The sequence below is a fragment of the Hesperophylax consimilis genome, chromosome 11, assembly GCF_061612785.1.
Source record: "Hesperophylax consimilis isolate HC1 chromosome 11, BYU_Hcon_1.0, whole genome shotgun sequence".
NCBI lineage: Eukaryota > Metazoa > Arthropoda > Insecta > Trichoptera > Limnephilidae > Hesperophylax > Hesperophylax consimilis.
This window is the reverse complement of record NC_142846.1, coordinates 33,550,231-33,565,808: the sequence shown is the minus strand read 5'-3', so window position 1 is coordinate 33,565,808 and position 15,578 is coordinate 33,550,231. Positions and strand designations below refer to the sequence as shown.

Below are 15,578 nucleotides of genomic sequence, written 5' to 3'. Positions count from 1 at the left end.
AGATATTGGAATACCAACGCAAATGGATCGATCGCTTGGTTTATGAAACACAGTGAAATGTTTATTGTAACTTATTGATTAACTGGCACCGATCTGTGAATCTTCGAATTGGCACACTTCCATATCGTATTTCACGGATGAGATGTTCCTCGTGTTTATCCATTAACAAATTACTTCCTCCCGAACGTTTATGTTTCATTGTTGAGAGCAAACACTCTATGATAATTTTGTTTACTGTACAGTTTTAATAACGTTACCTGATATTATGTATATATTATATAAAAAACATTGACAAACAATTAGGTAGGTACCAAAAATACTAATTTAATTGTTTCAATTTAAAAGATTAAAAATGAACGTTCTCAAATTTCATTAATCAATCAACTGTCGCAGAAAAAGCAATATCTAATATTAGAATTTCTGTCATTTCACCAGGTTTCCAAAAATACTGAACTTTACTGGAGCTTTTTTTAGTATTTTTTTTACATTCACTCCACACAGGAAGCCCCTTTGTGGATGCTGTGTGGTGTTACACCAGTTAACCTGGGCACTCCTATTAAGTCACCAAACGCAACGAACCTCTTGGGGTGACCTATGATATAGATGTTGGCTATTCAATTAATGGTTCCCGCAGTAGTGGCACTCATCCCCGACTCACAAATTGCGAAAAGCGTAAAGGTAAATGATATCGCGTTTCTGTTAATGCTAAGAGATTGTTTAACAAGTGGTTAAAGGTCCCAAACGTATTTAAATTGTCAAAGTTTTTGACCTCCTGAAAAAAATCCTTTATCCCTTTTTGGTGACCTTTCCATATATATTCCAACCACATTTCAGGTGATAAATTATGCATTCCTTGCCTTTTTAAAACGTAATCTAGGAAATAAATTTTGCTGAATGATTTAGGTTTGTTAAAAATAAAAAATAAACTTTCAATCAAAGCGCCCCTGAGGTGATATCTCACAAAAGCGGCGCTTTACAAATTGTCCAGTAAATTAAATTATTAATTAATTAACAAAAGTTTATTTCTATTAAGCCAGGTTTAGAAACGATCTACTAGAGGGATGGATTCATACTTCCGTCACTCCTGGACACACTGACCCCCAGGTTCCTACCCACCCTTCATACCGTTATCGTTCTTAGAATTTCGTCCCCTTCCTTTCCTAGTAACACATTCCACACAGCATCCCCAAAGATAACATAGGAAAATAATTCCCCATTCCCCATTGCATTTGTACTTAGTAGCTGTATAACATGTATTTACACGCTCCAAAGCATTTCTAAAACAAATGCGAAATTCGTTGCATTTTAAGACAGTGAACTTTTTTGGATTGTGTCAATAATGTAAAAAGATATCGACGAAATCAACACAGAATTAAAAACTTATTGTTAACTTTCGTTGCAATTCAGAACAATCTGTTGCAAAAAACTACAAACATTTTAGTTCATAGAAAAAATATTATTGTGACTAAACGGTGCTAATAATATTCAAATAATATAAATCAGAAAGCCCCACAGAAAAAACGTTGGCGACGGTAAATGATTTTCGGTCGTACCCAATTTTTTTTAATGGTTTTATAATCATTTCAGAAATTTTACAATCATTTTAGCGGTATTCTTTTTCCAAATGCTGTAATAGCTAGCATTGCAGGCAATTTAAAAAAAAATGTGACACCTCACAAGAGCGCCTTTGTCAGTACAGTACTATATCATATTGTCACACTTTTGCGAGGTGCAGTCCAATCAAGGACTATGTCTCGCGACCTGAGGGTAAGTCACCTGGGGGATGGTTTTTTTCTGCCCTAATGCTTGGGCTGCCTTGACAACTTGGGGGCTTTAAAATACTATGATTTTTTGTATTTTATACTATATTTTTTGTATTTTCGACTGAATTTTTTGTCGGTATTAGTTTAGGATTTAACTAATCGAATACTATATTTTTTGTATCGGTTGTACTTGAATGTTCTTTTTTTAGAGCCAGCATTAGGGTGGGTAGATGATGGATACTGGGTGGGGGTAGGAAGGGTTTTCGTAAGGGCTAGGTTTACCTAGGCACGAGATGCTAGGGTTCGGATGGGAGGTTAATTTTTTATAAAATGGTATGGCTAAATCCACCATGTGTTTGCGGAGTGGGGGGATATTCGAGCCTTTATTAATTATGCTGTTACGTACGAACCAAGGGCTTTTGGTGTACCGTCTGAGTGAGGCATTCTGGAATTGCTCGAGTCGCTTTGTGTTTCCGCTGGCCCATATAGGGCTAGCGTAGGTAATGATGGGGCGGATTTGGGATTTGTATATGAGGAGTTTATTGGATAGTGAGGTTTTTGAGTTTTTGTGTAGTAGTGGTGATAAAGCGCCGGCGGTTTGCCGGGCTTTTGTTAATGTGTTTTTGATGTGGGGTGACCAAGTTAATCTCCTGTCTAGTGTGACTCCAAGATATTTGGCGGTCTTTTGCCATGGTATGACTTGGCCGTACATCTTGATGGTCCCTCGCTGAGCTGTAGTTCGTCCACTTCTGGAGAAGTAGACGGCTACGCTCTTTGAGGGATTGACGTCTATGCGCCAGCGGTCATACCACTCTTGGAGTCTGTTTACGTCTTGCTGAAGGCGATGTGTAACCATCCTGGGCGAACCGTGGGTAACCATGAGGGTTGAATCGTCGGCGTAGAGCATTACTTTTGAGTTTGGGTTGTCCGGGAGGGGGATATCATGAGTGTAAATGTTGAAGAGGGTGGGGGACAGCAAGGAGCCTCGGGGTACTCCTGCTGTCATGAAACGTGGGGATGAGATTGCATCGCGGTATCGCACTTGAAAAGTGCGGTGCCGAAGAAATGATTTTAATACACCAAGCAGTTGGGGATCTATATCTGTTTGGTGGAGTTTGAGTAGTAGGCCGTTTATCCATACTTTATCGAAGGCTTTGGCTATATCCAGGAAAATGGCGCCTGTAGATCTATTGGAGTTGAAGCCACCGATGACTTGCTCGGTGACCCGTAGTAGTTGGTGGAGGGTTGAGTGCTGGGCTCTGAACCCGTGCTGTTCGTCGGGTAGTGTGGATTTTTCGTTAATGTGCTTGATGAGCCTAGTGAGGAGGATTTTTTCATAAATTTTCCCAATGTTGGAGAGGAGGCTGATTGGACGGTGGTTTTTGCAGAAAAGTGGATCTTTGCCCGGTTTGGGGAGTACTATGACGTGCGCGTGTTTCCAACTTTTGGGGAAATAGCGCAGTCTGAAAGCTGTATTAATAAGGTTGACTATGGCTAGGATGCCTTTTTGGGGGAGGGCTTTAAGAGCGAAGTTTGTGATTTCATCCGGGCCGGGGGCTTTTTTGTTTTTGCGGCCTTTTATGGCGCTGCGTACCTCGGCCGGGGTAGTGAAGTGGATGTTGTCAGGGGGGAGGGTGTCAAAAATGTGGTTTACGTTGCGGTTGACGTCGGCGATGTGGTCGGGATCTGCGTGTTTGTAACTGGGGCTAAACTGTTTTTCTAAACTGTCTGCGAAAAATTCGGCTTTGTCGAGTGCGTCAAAAACTAGTCCGTTTTCACCGTGTATTGGGTGGTTTGGGGTCGGTGTAGATTTGAGTTGTCTTGATAAGCGCCAGAGGGAGCCGTCCTTTGGGTTAATTTCTTGTATTTTTTTGTTCCAGGATAAGTTTGTGTTTTCGGAGAGTCTTTGTCTAATTTGTTTTTGTAGTCTATTAATGGCAGTCTTTATTCTAGGGTCTGGAGTTCTAGTGAAGCGTCGTTTGAGAAAGTTTTTGTTGGAGATAAGGTCGGCTATGTCTTTTGGTAAGTCGTCGGTCGGGCTGTAGGGGAGGCGTACGGGTAAAGGTTTGGATGCGTCATTTATGGCGGTGCGTATTTTGAGGGCTAGATTGTCAACCGCAGAGTCAAGTTCGTCGGTGCTATTAATGTTTGATTTTATAGTGATGTTTTCGTCCACTTTCTGCATAAAGGCCGTCCAATCAGTTTTTTGTTTGGCTTTTGAGGGGGGGGGGTTGGTGAATTTATGTAGGGTTAACAGCACGGGGTTGTGGTCGGAGGAGAGTTCGTTAATGGTTTGTATGCTGTACGCCCAGGATGATTTGTGTATGAGGGCGATATCTAGTACGTCTGGGGTGTGGCCGTGTGACGGGAAATGTGTGGGAGTCACGGGGCCGGCGACTACTAGATCGGGATGGGAAGCGGCGAATTTGTGAAGGATTCTTCCGTTTTTGTTGGTGCGCCTACTATTCCAGTCTGAGTGCTTCGAGTTGAAGTCCCCGGCTAGAATAGTAGGGGTTGGGCCATCAAGAAGCAACTCGAGGTCTTTAGGATTAATTTCTTTTTGGGGAGGGTTGTATATTGAGTTGATTCTTAATGGACCGGAAGATTTTGTGAAGATGGTAATGGAGGTGCTCTCTAGTGTAGAGAGGGTAGGTGTAGTATTGTGTTGGTGTGTGATTTTATTGTTCACGTAGATGGCTGTGCCACCACCTCGTGAGTGTAACCGGTCATTTTTGTACAGTGTGAAGTTGGCGATTTTTGGTGCTTGTGCGGCTGTGAAGTGTGTTTCGTTTATGAGTAGTATGTCTAATTTGTGTGTGTTGGTGAATAGGCGAGCTTCGAGCAGGTTTTTGTCGAAACCATTGGCATTCCAGAATGCCAAACGGAGCGCGTGGGGCTGGGTGGTGGTGTTAGCCATAATTTAATTTGAAAAAAGGGCAATAATCTGGGGGGCTGCAGAGAGCAGTATACTGATATAATCTGATGGATTTTGAGCTGAGAGAAATTTTGGTAAGAGGTCGGCGAGGAGTTCGCCGATTTTTTGTAAGTTTAATTTTTTAAGGAAATCTGTAAATGAAAAGGTTGCTGAGTTTATTGGGGGGGGGGGTGTTTGAAGAACCTGAGGGGTTGCGGGTGGGGGGAGGGTTCATGGACTGGGCGTAGGAGATGGAGGGGTTTGTGGGCTTGGATGTAAAGGTGACTTGTGGGTTTACCTCAGGTCGGCGAGCGTGGCGGGTGGAGGGTGCGGGGCGCTTTGGGCAGCCCTGGTAGTTGGCGGGGTGGGGTCCGCCGCAGTTTGTGCAAGTGGCGTCACCGTCCTCCCGCTTGTGGGAGCAGGTGGCTGAAAGGTGATTTTCGGGGCACTTAACGCAGCGGGGGGGCAGGTGACAGCCCCTCGCGGAGTGCCCGAAAAGCTGGCAGCGGTGGCACTGGGAGGGGGCGGCTTTCGGGTTTAGGTATTCCACCTTGATGCGTAGCTGGAAGAGTGTTTCCAGCTCGAATATTTTTCGTCCAGCTTCGCCGTGGTTCAACTGAACGAGGACCAAGGGGGCCGCAACTCTGTTGGGTCCTGAGCGCATGCGGGTGACGCTGATGACAGGGAGGTTGAGCTCTTCTAGCTCCTCTTTTATTTCCTCCGTGGAGGTAGACGGGGGTATCCCGCGCAGGACTGTTTTCGTCGTCTTGTCTTCATAGAGTTGGAAAGTGTGGAAGGCCACTTGGGATTCTTCGAGGAGGCGGGTGGCTGTGCGAAAGCTTGTGGAGTCTTCTGTGTTTAGAACGTAGCCTGTAGGGATTGCCTTCGAGTTGGCGACTTTCACACCGGCTGCCTGAAGTTTTTGGCGCATCGAGTTCCAGTTGGTAGTGGTTCTGATGATGATTGGAGGGATTTTTGCCTTGAAAACTTTCGGGGCGGTCGCGGCGGTGGGGTCTGAGTCTGTGGTCTTTGAGCCTGCAGTCGTGATGGTGTCGCTAGTCGTTGAGGCTGGGGGTGCGAGGGCCTCAAAACGGTTTTGAGAAACGGATGCGACGGGAGAGATGGGGCGAGGGGAGTTTGCCTTCCTCCTTTTGTTGTTTGTTTTCCCGTAGGGAGTGATCCAGGGTGGCGGCGGGAAGTTTGGATCCTGTTCGTAATCCTCCTGGGTGGTGACGGGCGAGGCCTGGGACGGGAAGAGGGAAGCTACGTCCCCGATGTTGAAGTCGTCTGCATTATTTTGATATATTGACGAGTTGGCGGTGGAGCGGGGGTCTTTTTGCGAGTAAGTAGTTTGTGTAACCCTTGTATTTGGCATTGAATTGAGGTACTCGATGAGAGTCTCCCTGGATGGGTTGAGTTTCCTCAGGTCGGCCATTGTCTCTTCCATTATATTGAATTGTTGTTTATTTCACTTTTAAAGAAGAATAATGATTCATGTAGCAACTAGAAATTTAAACTTTGTCTGATGACTCACTTTTGGAAATAATAAAAAACATGTAACAATAATAATTCCTTTGAAAATTTCACTTAAAAACTGTTTTGTGGCACGGCCGCCGCGCGGTGGGCCGCGCGGTCGATTTTGTTTGGTTTCACTTGTTAATTGTTTGTATGGCACTTTATTGTTTTACACTAAATCACATGCCCTGCGGAACATGGAGACGGGGCACAAAGACTTTGATACTGCGTTGTGCGCGGCACAAACCACGAGGAAACTGTTGTTGACCTGCCGGTGGCGGCGATCGACTCTGTGTTGTCAGTACAGTGCAAAGGCAGCGGAGCTATGTCTACACGCGGTTGGGCAGCGTTGTTAAGCGGGTTACGGTAGGGGCTGTGGGAAGGGATTTATTAATGCCGGTCTTGAAGAGTCAGAAAAAGAAGAAAACACAGACGCCCTTAGCTCTCGTTCCACAAATGAGCCGTTTATACAAAAACGAGTCGAAGGTTTTGTGTTTAATCTCGACAGATTATTTTCTCCTGATTTTTTCATGTTGTATGGTTTGAGGGTATTTTTTTAACTGTTTAATTTTCTGAATTTTATGTTTTTGGTGTACACTATACTTCATTATTTGGTATATTTAAAATATAAGTAGCTATCACTTCTAAACTATTAAAAAAATCAAACATCAAATATTTTCAAATAAACCTATTGTTATCTGTTCGAGCAATGTATATGGGAGTAGGTAGGTCCTTGTGTATTCGCAAAGACTTGATGGATAGGAAATCTAAGTAGGTATTAAATTCTGCATTTGTCCTACCTAACCAATGTAGGTAGGTACCCATCCTAAAATGTCACCATGAGCGAAATAATTTTTGCAAGAAGAAGAAGATGTCAATAAAGCAGGGGGGTAGGTATTAATCCGATCAAAAATTGGCACCGAAATATTGTGACGTCATATGATTGCCTAAATATATCCACCAATGAAAAACTCTGAAAGTCTATGGAATAAACTTTCAAACTTTTTCATTGGTGTATAGTATAATAAGTAGGCTCAGAATGAGAATTGTACCATATAGTGTCTATATATTGGCATGTCTATGTTTTTCAGTACCAATTTGTTTCATAAAAAAAACCCGAAGATATCGATCTAGTAAGTTCTTTATTTATGGTGTAAAGTATACCTCAGACAGGAATGATTGATGTGTGATATAAAGAAGACCGCGGAATAAATTTTGAGAATTTGAAATTCATATTACTAGTGGATCATCTGGAAGCTGGCTTATTTTGTGGCCTCAACTGCGATAGATGAGTACCTTTTCTCCTGTACTCCAATCTGGGCTTATTTTATATTTAACATATTGAGGAGTACTGTCCATTGAAATGTAATTATCCCATATAATATAATTACAGTTGACATAGTTTTGGAACTGGTCCTTCGAGTGTATTGCAAAGGGATTATCCCTACAGCACCTTATAATACCAACTCATACAGTGGAGTCACAGTTTCGCAACCCCAGTCATCAAATATTAAATATGTTATACCACTACCATTTTTTATTCAGGTCTGAGAGTGTTAAAAAGACATGCAAATATGTTTAAATTAAATAATGGAGAAGTTGGTTGAGTAATTATTAAAAACAATTTCATAAATACTATGAAGAATTGAATTAAATACAAGAATATTATGTAGAAAGATTTCGAAGAAACACTAAAAAATATCCACAGTAATAACTGATTATCTTAATCTGAAAATAACTCAAATTAATTATTGACATGTAGATTAGAGACTTTTTCAGTACTATTAAAAAATACTTAAAAGTATTAATTACTTTAAAAAAACAACGGAGAATATTGCATTAATTAGTTTTTCTAATAGTTTAAGTGGTAAATCTTTAAGATGATCGAGTAATATTAACTCACTAAAAATACTTAACTAACATAAAAAATATAATGAGCTATAAAGTGAGTTTTTTTAAACAAGATAAATGCTAATGAAACTAGTTTTTTCTGCACTGGAAAATATTACAAAAATTTTGTGTATTACCGTGTTATCAAATCCTCTGTAAAATCCCTGCAAGAAGAAGATAATTCTAATAAGTCAAAACGAAACATGAAACAGGACAACACAGAAGAGTAAAAAATATAATGGTCACAATTAGGAATCGAACCCAGGATCTGTAGTCTTACCGGGACGGGCGTCTTAATTATTATTTGAGTATTTATTTTTCTGTGTCTTGTTCTGTTTCATGTTTCGTTAAGATTTATTAGTATTATCTTATCCTTCAATGAAATATAACATTGGTGGGAACAACCTCAAATAATAAATTAAAAAGAAAAATTTGTTCTTGTTTATTTTTCAGTTTATTTTGTAGGAAAGTCTCACAAAACTGAGAATATTCAATAACAGTCTTATGTATAACGATTTTTAATACGATGCTGCATCGCTGGTATAGCAACTATATGGTGAGGAGGGCCGTATACTGCTCAGGTTAACATATTTACTCATAATAATATTCATGCGAGATTTTTTTAGACTTGCACCATTTTGTTCCAATCCTCAAAACATGGTAATTTTGGCATTTCGCGTTTAGTTGCTAACTTCACGTTTTTCAGATGAAATTTGCGATGTCATTGACCCGGGCTGCTTTGAATTGCTTCTAAATTTTGCCAATTTGATCATGCGTTCCATATTTGTTTGGTAAATCGATATTTCGAATTAAAGTGATAGTGCTGCCAATGGTTTTCACTACTATTTTATATTTTCACTGCGCGACCGATCGATTATTCAATATCAAACAGATTTTTTAATACCATAGTAATACGTCCCTAATCCTGGTTCAAAGTTTAGCACGGTTTAAAAATCTGTCGGCCACTAATACTGCTGTATTACGGCCGGTATACGCAGTACGCATACGCGTAATGTGTAACGTTTTCTACTAACCTGTTCTTATCCCTCCGTATTATCTATTTGGAGTAATACGGTATATCTTTAATTTATAGCCCTTCCGAAATAAGTTTCGCTAAACGTTCGTTTGATATAATCTGTTTTATAAACACTCTCGCGATCTTCAAGCGAACATTTCCAAGTTTCTTCAAGCATCAAGCAGATAGTAGTCGAAAGAATTTGGACAAAGAAATCGAAGTGACAATTGCAAGTAGTGATGAAATTAGTGTGAATGGTCTCTTGCAAAGAGGAGGTGCTATAAGTATAGGAAGGCCAGTGATGACAGTGACCTAGTACAGTACAGGGAGCAATGAACGAGACTGGACCATCAATATAATAATTGGCATCATTTAAATAATTACCCAACAATTATAATCATTGAAAAGACAGTCTCAGACCTTTGTTTTATCAGATTATCCAAAACGTATTCGAATTAAATAAACGTATACATCAATAATTATTCATGGCTTAGAACCAATTTGACAAGACATCATTATTATCAAGGCGACATAAGACTTTAATAACGCGGATTTGCTCGACGCTCACATTTGAATTATTTCTGATGAACGTATTACTAAAATATCAAATGTTTCTAAAGAGATCCCTACGGATGCAAGTAATTTAATATTAATAAAAACAGGACCTTGCCATTAAAACGTTTTTTGTCAAACTGTTTTAAAATTTTATAAAACCTTTTTAAACTATAAAATTAGCGGTACACGCCAGATATAATTTTTCTTGATGATGAATTAGTAACTTCCCAAGGGATCCCTCTAAAAACATTTGAGATTTTAGTAATACGTTCATCAGAAATAATTGAATTAAACCTCAGGGAAAGATCGATTTTCTAGGCTTGGCAGGGCAAAGTCGACCGTAGGTCGATGCATGTCGCTGGGCTGCGCGCCGAATATTGTTTTTACACGAGTTCTTCACTTATGTCGTTAAGATTCCCACTTTATTGTAGGGATTTGATGAAAATTAAATTAAAAAAACTACATTACATGCACTTTAATTCGACTCCTGTGATCTCATTCCAATGCAGAATATTGCGTTAAGTATTCTTCAGGCATCCCCGATTTCTTCTACTATTCAAATCACTCTCTAAATAAATAATCAAAAGAAATACACATTTCAAATAAAGAATTATCATTAATAATAAATTATTAAACAAATTTAATTTGGTAATTACTTTATTGCTTGACTGATATAATTTCATACTTGTCAGGTCCAATTTTTTAAAATTAAAAGTTCATTGAACATGAATAATTTTACGCATCATGCATGAATATTCATATCACGCACACGTAGACCGACAACCGAAATTAGTATTTTTAAACAATAAGATTTCGGTTGTGATTGGATGGGAGTAGTAGAAATTCAAAAATACATAATTCCTATTATTTTCCGAAGGTACATAATAAAATGAATTTATATCGTAGTTCTTACTATTTGGTACAATAGCGGTCAGCATAGTTGCTTTCCAAGCAGTTGGTGGGGGTTTGATTTCCGACTGCGGAAATTATTTTTTTTCGATTTTGATTTTAGTTTATTTTAATATTTCAGAATACTTTTTAGTTTATTTAAAATTTTAAAACCAATATATTTGAATTTCACTATTTTCGATAATGAAAGAATGGACGCTGTAGATGCGGAAATTAACCCACTTCACGACATCCGATCAAGCTGAAACTCTGCATATATACTCGTCGATGACAATGCATTCTATCAACTTGATGTGGCAATCGTGTACAAAGCATTTCTCTGAAATCGGATTACATTGTGGCAGTTAATATACAAAATTAATTTCTGTCCTATGCGATCGACATTTGGCGAGGCTTTAAGCGCGGTTGATTTCAGTCCCTGGGAAGGAAGGTGCAATCCTCAATCAAACTAAAAAATATTTTAATACTTAAAGTTTTAAAATACTTTTTAAAAGTTCATAGGAGCTTATTAGCCAATCCCTGGGGATGAAGGCTCAATCCACAGTAACCCAAAAAAAATCTTTGAAAGTAGCTACCAACCGGCCTAGCCGAAACTATGGTCGTCCAACTTGGTCAAAAATTGAAAAAATATGTACTATACACAGATATACAAGTAGAGGCGCTACTGGGTGCTAATATCCTGTTGACACGATACGATAAGGTACACCGGATTCCGTAGTTTTAGTTAGAAAAGTTGGAGGTCAGTTGGAGGTAAAAAAGCCGAACCGATTTTGTAGCTTAGTGTCTCGTCTAAATAATAAAACAATGGTATTTTTGTAAAAACACTTTATTGGTACCTTTGTGGTTGATTTTTATTATTTGTGATTTTTCCGGGTCGACAGTAGTAGTGACATGTTTCTTAATGCAGCATTGTGTACTTTTGCATTTAATTAATATCACGTACTATCCATCATTTTAATATCCCATTGTTTGTGCTGGGCAGGTTTAATTGAAATGACGTGTTTGCATGCGCACTTAATGACTACACTAAATATGTTTGTAAAAATAGCTTTACATCAATTTTACTTAACCGGGAGTTTAGCAGGAAATTCAATGTAATTCTATACCTTCAAACAACGGATACATCAAAACAAACTACTGGGAGAACTTTATTGTACGCATAAATATTTTAATAAAAAAAATATTAAACACCAGCGCCGACCCGTGAAAGGAATATTATAATTGTAGGATCAATGATGCTTAATATTTAAAAAAACACATATTTGCCTCAGGATCATTTACCTTTCATGAGAAAAAATACATTTGCCTCAGGATCATTGCTTTTCATGAGAAAACATATATTTGCCTCATGGATAACATGGATTGCCTCAGGATAATTGCTTTTCATGAGAATAAATATATTTGCATCAGGATCATTGCCTTTCATGAGAATAAATATATTTTCCTCGGGATCATTGCCTTTCATGAGAATAAATATATTTTCCTCAGGATGATTGCTTTGCATGAGAAAACGTATTTTTGCCTCGTGATAATTGGTTTTCATGAGAATATATATATTTTCTTCAGGATCATTGCCTTTCATGAGAATAAATATGTTTTTCTCGGGACAATTAATTTTTTATGAGAATAATTATATTTGCCTCAGGATCAATGCCATTCATGTGAATAAATAAATGTGCCTCAGGATCATTGCCTTTCATGATAGTTAATATATTTGCCTCAGGATCATTGCCTTTCACGAGAGTAAATATATTTGCTTTAGGTTCATTTCCTTTCATGAAAATAAATATACGAGTATCTGCCTCAGGATCATTGCTTTTCATAACAATAATTATATTTGCCTCAGGATCATTGCTTTTCATGAGAACACGTATTTTTGCCTCATGATAATTGGTTTTCATGAGAATAAATATATTTTCTTTAGGATCATTGCCTTTCATGAGAATAAATATATTTTTCTCGTGATAATTACTTTTTTATGAGAATAATTATATTTGCCTCAGGATCAATGCCATTCATGTGAATAAATAAATGTGCCTCAGGATCATTGCCTTTCATGATAGTAAATATATTTGCCTCAGGATCATTGCCTTTCACGAGAGTAAATATATTTGCTTTAGGTTCATTTCCTTTCATGAGAATAAATATACGAGTATCTGCCTCAGGATCATTGTCTTTAATGAGAATAAATACATTAGCCTCAGGATCATTGCTTTTCATGGGATTGCCATTCATGAAAATAAATATATTTTCCTCAGGATCATTGCCTTCTATGATAATAAATACATTTTCCCCAGGATCATTGCCTTCCACGATAATAAATACTATTGCCCCAGGATTATTGCTTTTTACGAGAATTCATATATTTGCCTTTCATGAGAATAAATATATTTGCCTAAGGATCATTGCCTTTCATAAGAATAAATTCACCTATCGAATGTAAAATTGAAAAATTACAACATCTATCCAATTACATTATGAATATACAAAACACGTTATATTCATAATAATCATTCATCAAAATGTAGCACCGCTAATGAAAACGATAGCCATTCTAAGAATATGTATGCCCTAGGCTTTCAAATTCAAATACGGAGTAGACGCACGTCTAGAAAATTAAACATTAAAACTCTCCACCCACCGGCAAAGGCAGGAGACTTGCGCCGTTTGCGAAAACATTGTGTTTCTGTCACATACTATTATTATTTATGCAATTGAATGGCTTGACATCCAGGCCCCTGGGAGGCTGCCCATCCTGCCCGTGTGATCGTTACACCACTGGCTACATATCCACCAAGGCCATGAAAAACAGGGTGGATGATCAAATTACTGGGGGAGGTGGTAAATTACTTGTCTGGGGAAAATTGCTGATAGTTTACAGGTGTTTAAGGTATAGAGGAGTTATTTCGTTGGTAATGTCAAGGAGAGGTCTGAAATGAGTGACAATATCCTCTGAAGAATCATACAATATTCCAAGTATTTCACGCTCACTTTCTTGAACTCAAACTATATAATATTATAGATTAATAATACACTATGTAGAAAGTTTTTCTTCTTAAATGTTCACAAAAAATTATAGCATCATTTTAAAATTACGTCCTGAAGAAGGGACCATCGATCGTGAAATATATACTAAAATATATCAATGAAAAGAGGTTAACCTAACAATTCGTGAATATTTATTTAAGCTTTCATCAGTTTAATTAAATTTAAATAAAGTGTAGGGTAAATTATAGGGAGTTTACATCTCCCGAAAATAATGACAACATTACTTTTACCCGCATCCTTGTGAGGCTAGTAACATTGTAAACTTGCGCGCGATACCTCGCGCGGCTAATAATTCATTCTGTCTCCAGTGGTCTAGCCGACTTAAAATCTCCTCTAGCGTTCGCGATCTGTTTTTGTTCATAAAATTATTGTAACGTAAGTTTTGTTAAAATAAAAACGAAATTGTAAATATCCGAATTCTCATTATTGCACACCGAGAGTAATCATGCAACCTTGGATTCTGCGGATTGGAGAACCACAGAATCATTCAGCCAAAAACCCATTTAAATTGGCGATAACACAATCCTCCGAAAAAGTGTTTAGTATATTTTTTGTTATTGGTGCCCTTTTTTACTCATTTAAAGTACGCTCTAGCGTGTTTAAATCGCACTTTTTTAAAGTTACCATGGCAACATCAACAAATCAACAAAATGTGAAGTCTAAATGTCAATTGTGTTTTTCATTTCCATGACAACAAGATATGATGTCACATCACGAATTCATTAATAGTTCTTATTTCCAAATTTTTAATAATAATATCAATATTTATGTTTTCAAAGTGTACCAATGAAAAAAATAGCGTAAAGTATTCGTGGATAACTGGTCTTTAAAACACTTGCTTTATTTCGAGCACTCGGCTACGCCGTCGTGCTCCATAAATCGCGCGTGTTTTAAAGACCTGTTTATCCACTTATACTTTAATTTACTATTTTTAAAGGTTTAAGTAAAGTTAGTTTCGTATAGTTGTTCCTTATTTGCCACTTTAACCGCCACAAACATTAATTTCTCATTAAATCATATTTTAATCCATTTTCATGATTACAACGAAACTATAAAAAACGGAATTGCCCCACTTTATAAATGTCATAGGTTATTAAATTATAAGTCATCAAATAAAAGTTTCCCCAGTAATGATAAAATTATTTTTTTGATGTTTTGACATATATAAATATTTTACTGCTTTATATCAATTAAATGACATTGCTAGCTTAAAAGGTTTGCCAAAAAAACAGATCAAAGAGCTACGCAAATTTCATGATGCCAGACCTCACCGCTTGCGTGTTTTTATTGAAGTCATCGCACAGACAGTTAATAAGTTATAAAAACGTGGAACAGAAGTACAAGAAGAAAATTGCAGTAACTAGTCAGCGTCCTATTCGAAGTCAGCAAGAGTTACATACTTAGTGTGATCCGAACGTATTACGTAAAAGTATTCCCTATAAGTTAAAACACGCGATGTAATTTTCTATGACCTAAAATCTTATTATTGTGTATTTTGTAACTGACCATATTCAATGGAAAATTAACCATGTTTTCATTCTGGCGGTATATTTCTAAACAGAATACTGGAATGCAATAAGCAGAACACCGTGCAGCGCGGGTCTCCAATAGAATATGCACGTAGGACTAAACGCCAGTAAGCGTTGTGACACCTAAAGGGAATATAGAGATTAATTAAACACTTCCAGTTTTATTAAAGTAAGTTGTCTAAGTTCTCGAGATTCTGGAAATTAAGATTTGTTTTTGTGCAATGCTTCCAGCGTATGAGCATTCTTTGTAATATATAAACATGCATATTCTTATCAATAATTATTGTCAAAATGCTTAATATCTTCTACTGCTGCATATTTGTGTGATTATATTAGGAACATGAAATGAATTCAATTGAAATAATGCAGGGCCGTCAATAAGGCAATTGATGAATTTTAAAATGAAAGCATTTCTTTGTCTTGTAGTTTTGACAAGATTA

General features: G+C 37.7%; 1 protein-coding gene across 1 annotated transcript in view; it reads left to right on the top strand.

Moving 5' to 3' along the window:
• LOC149420053 (organic cation transporter protein-like) overlaps positions 1 to 15,578 on the top strand; it is a 141,399-nt gene that overhangs the window by 25,959 nt on the left and 99,862 nt on the right. The gene's annotated exons all lie outside the window — the stretch shown is intronic.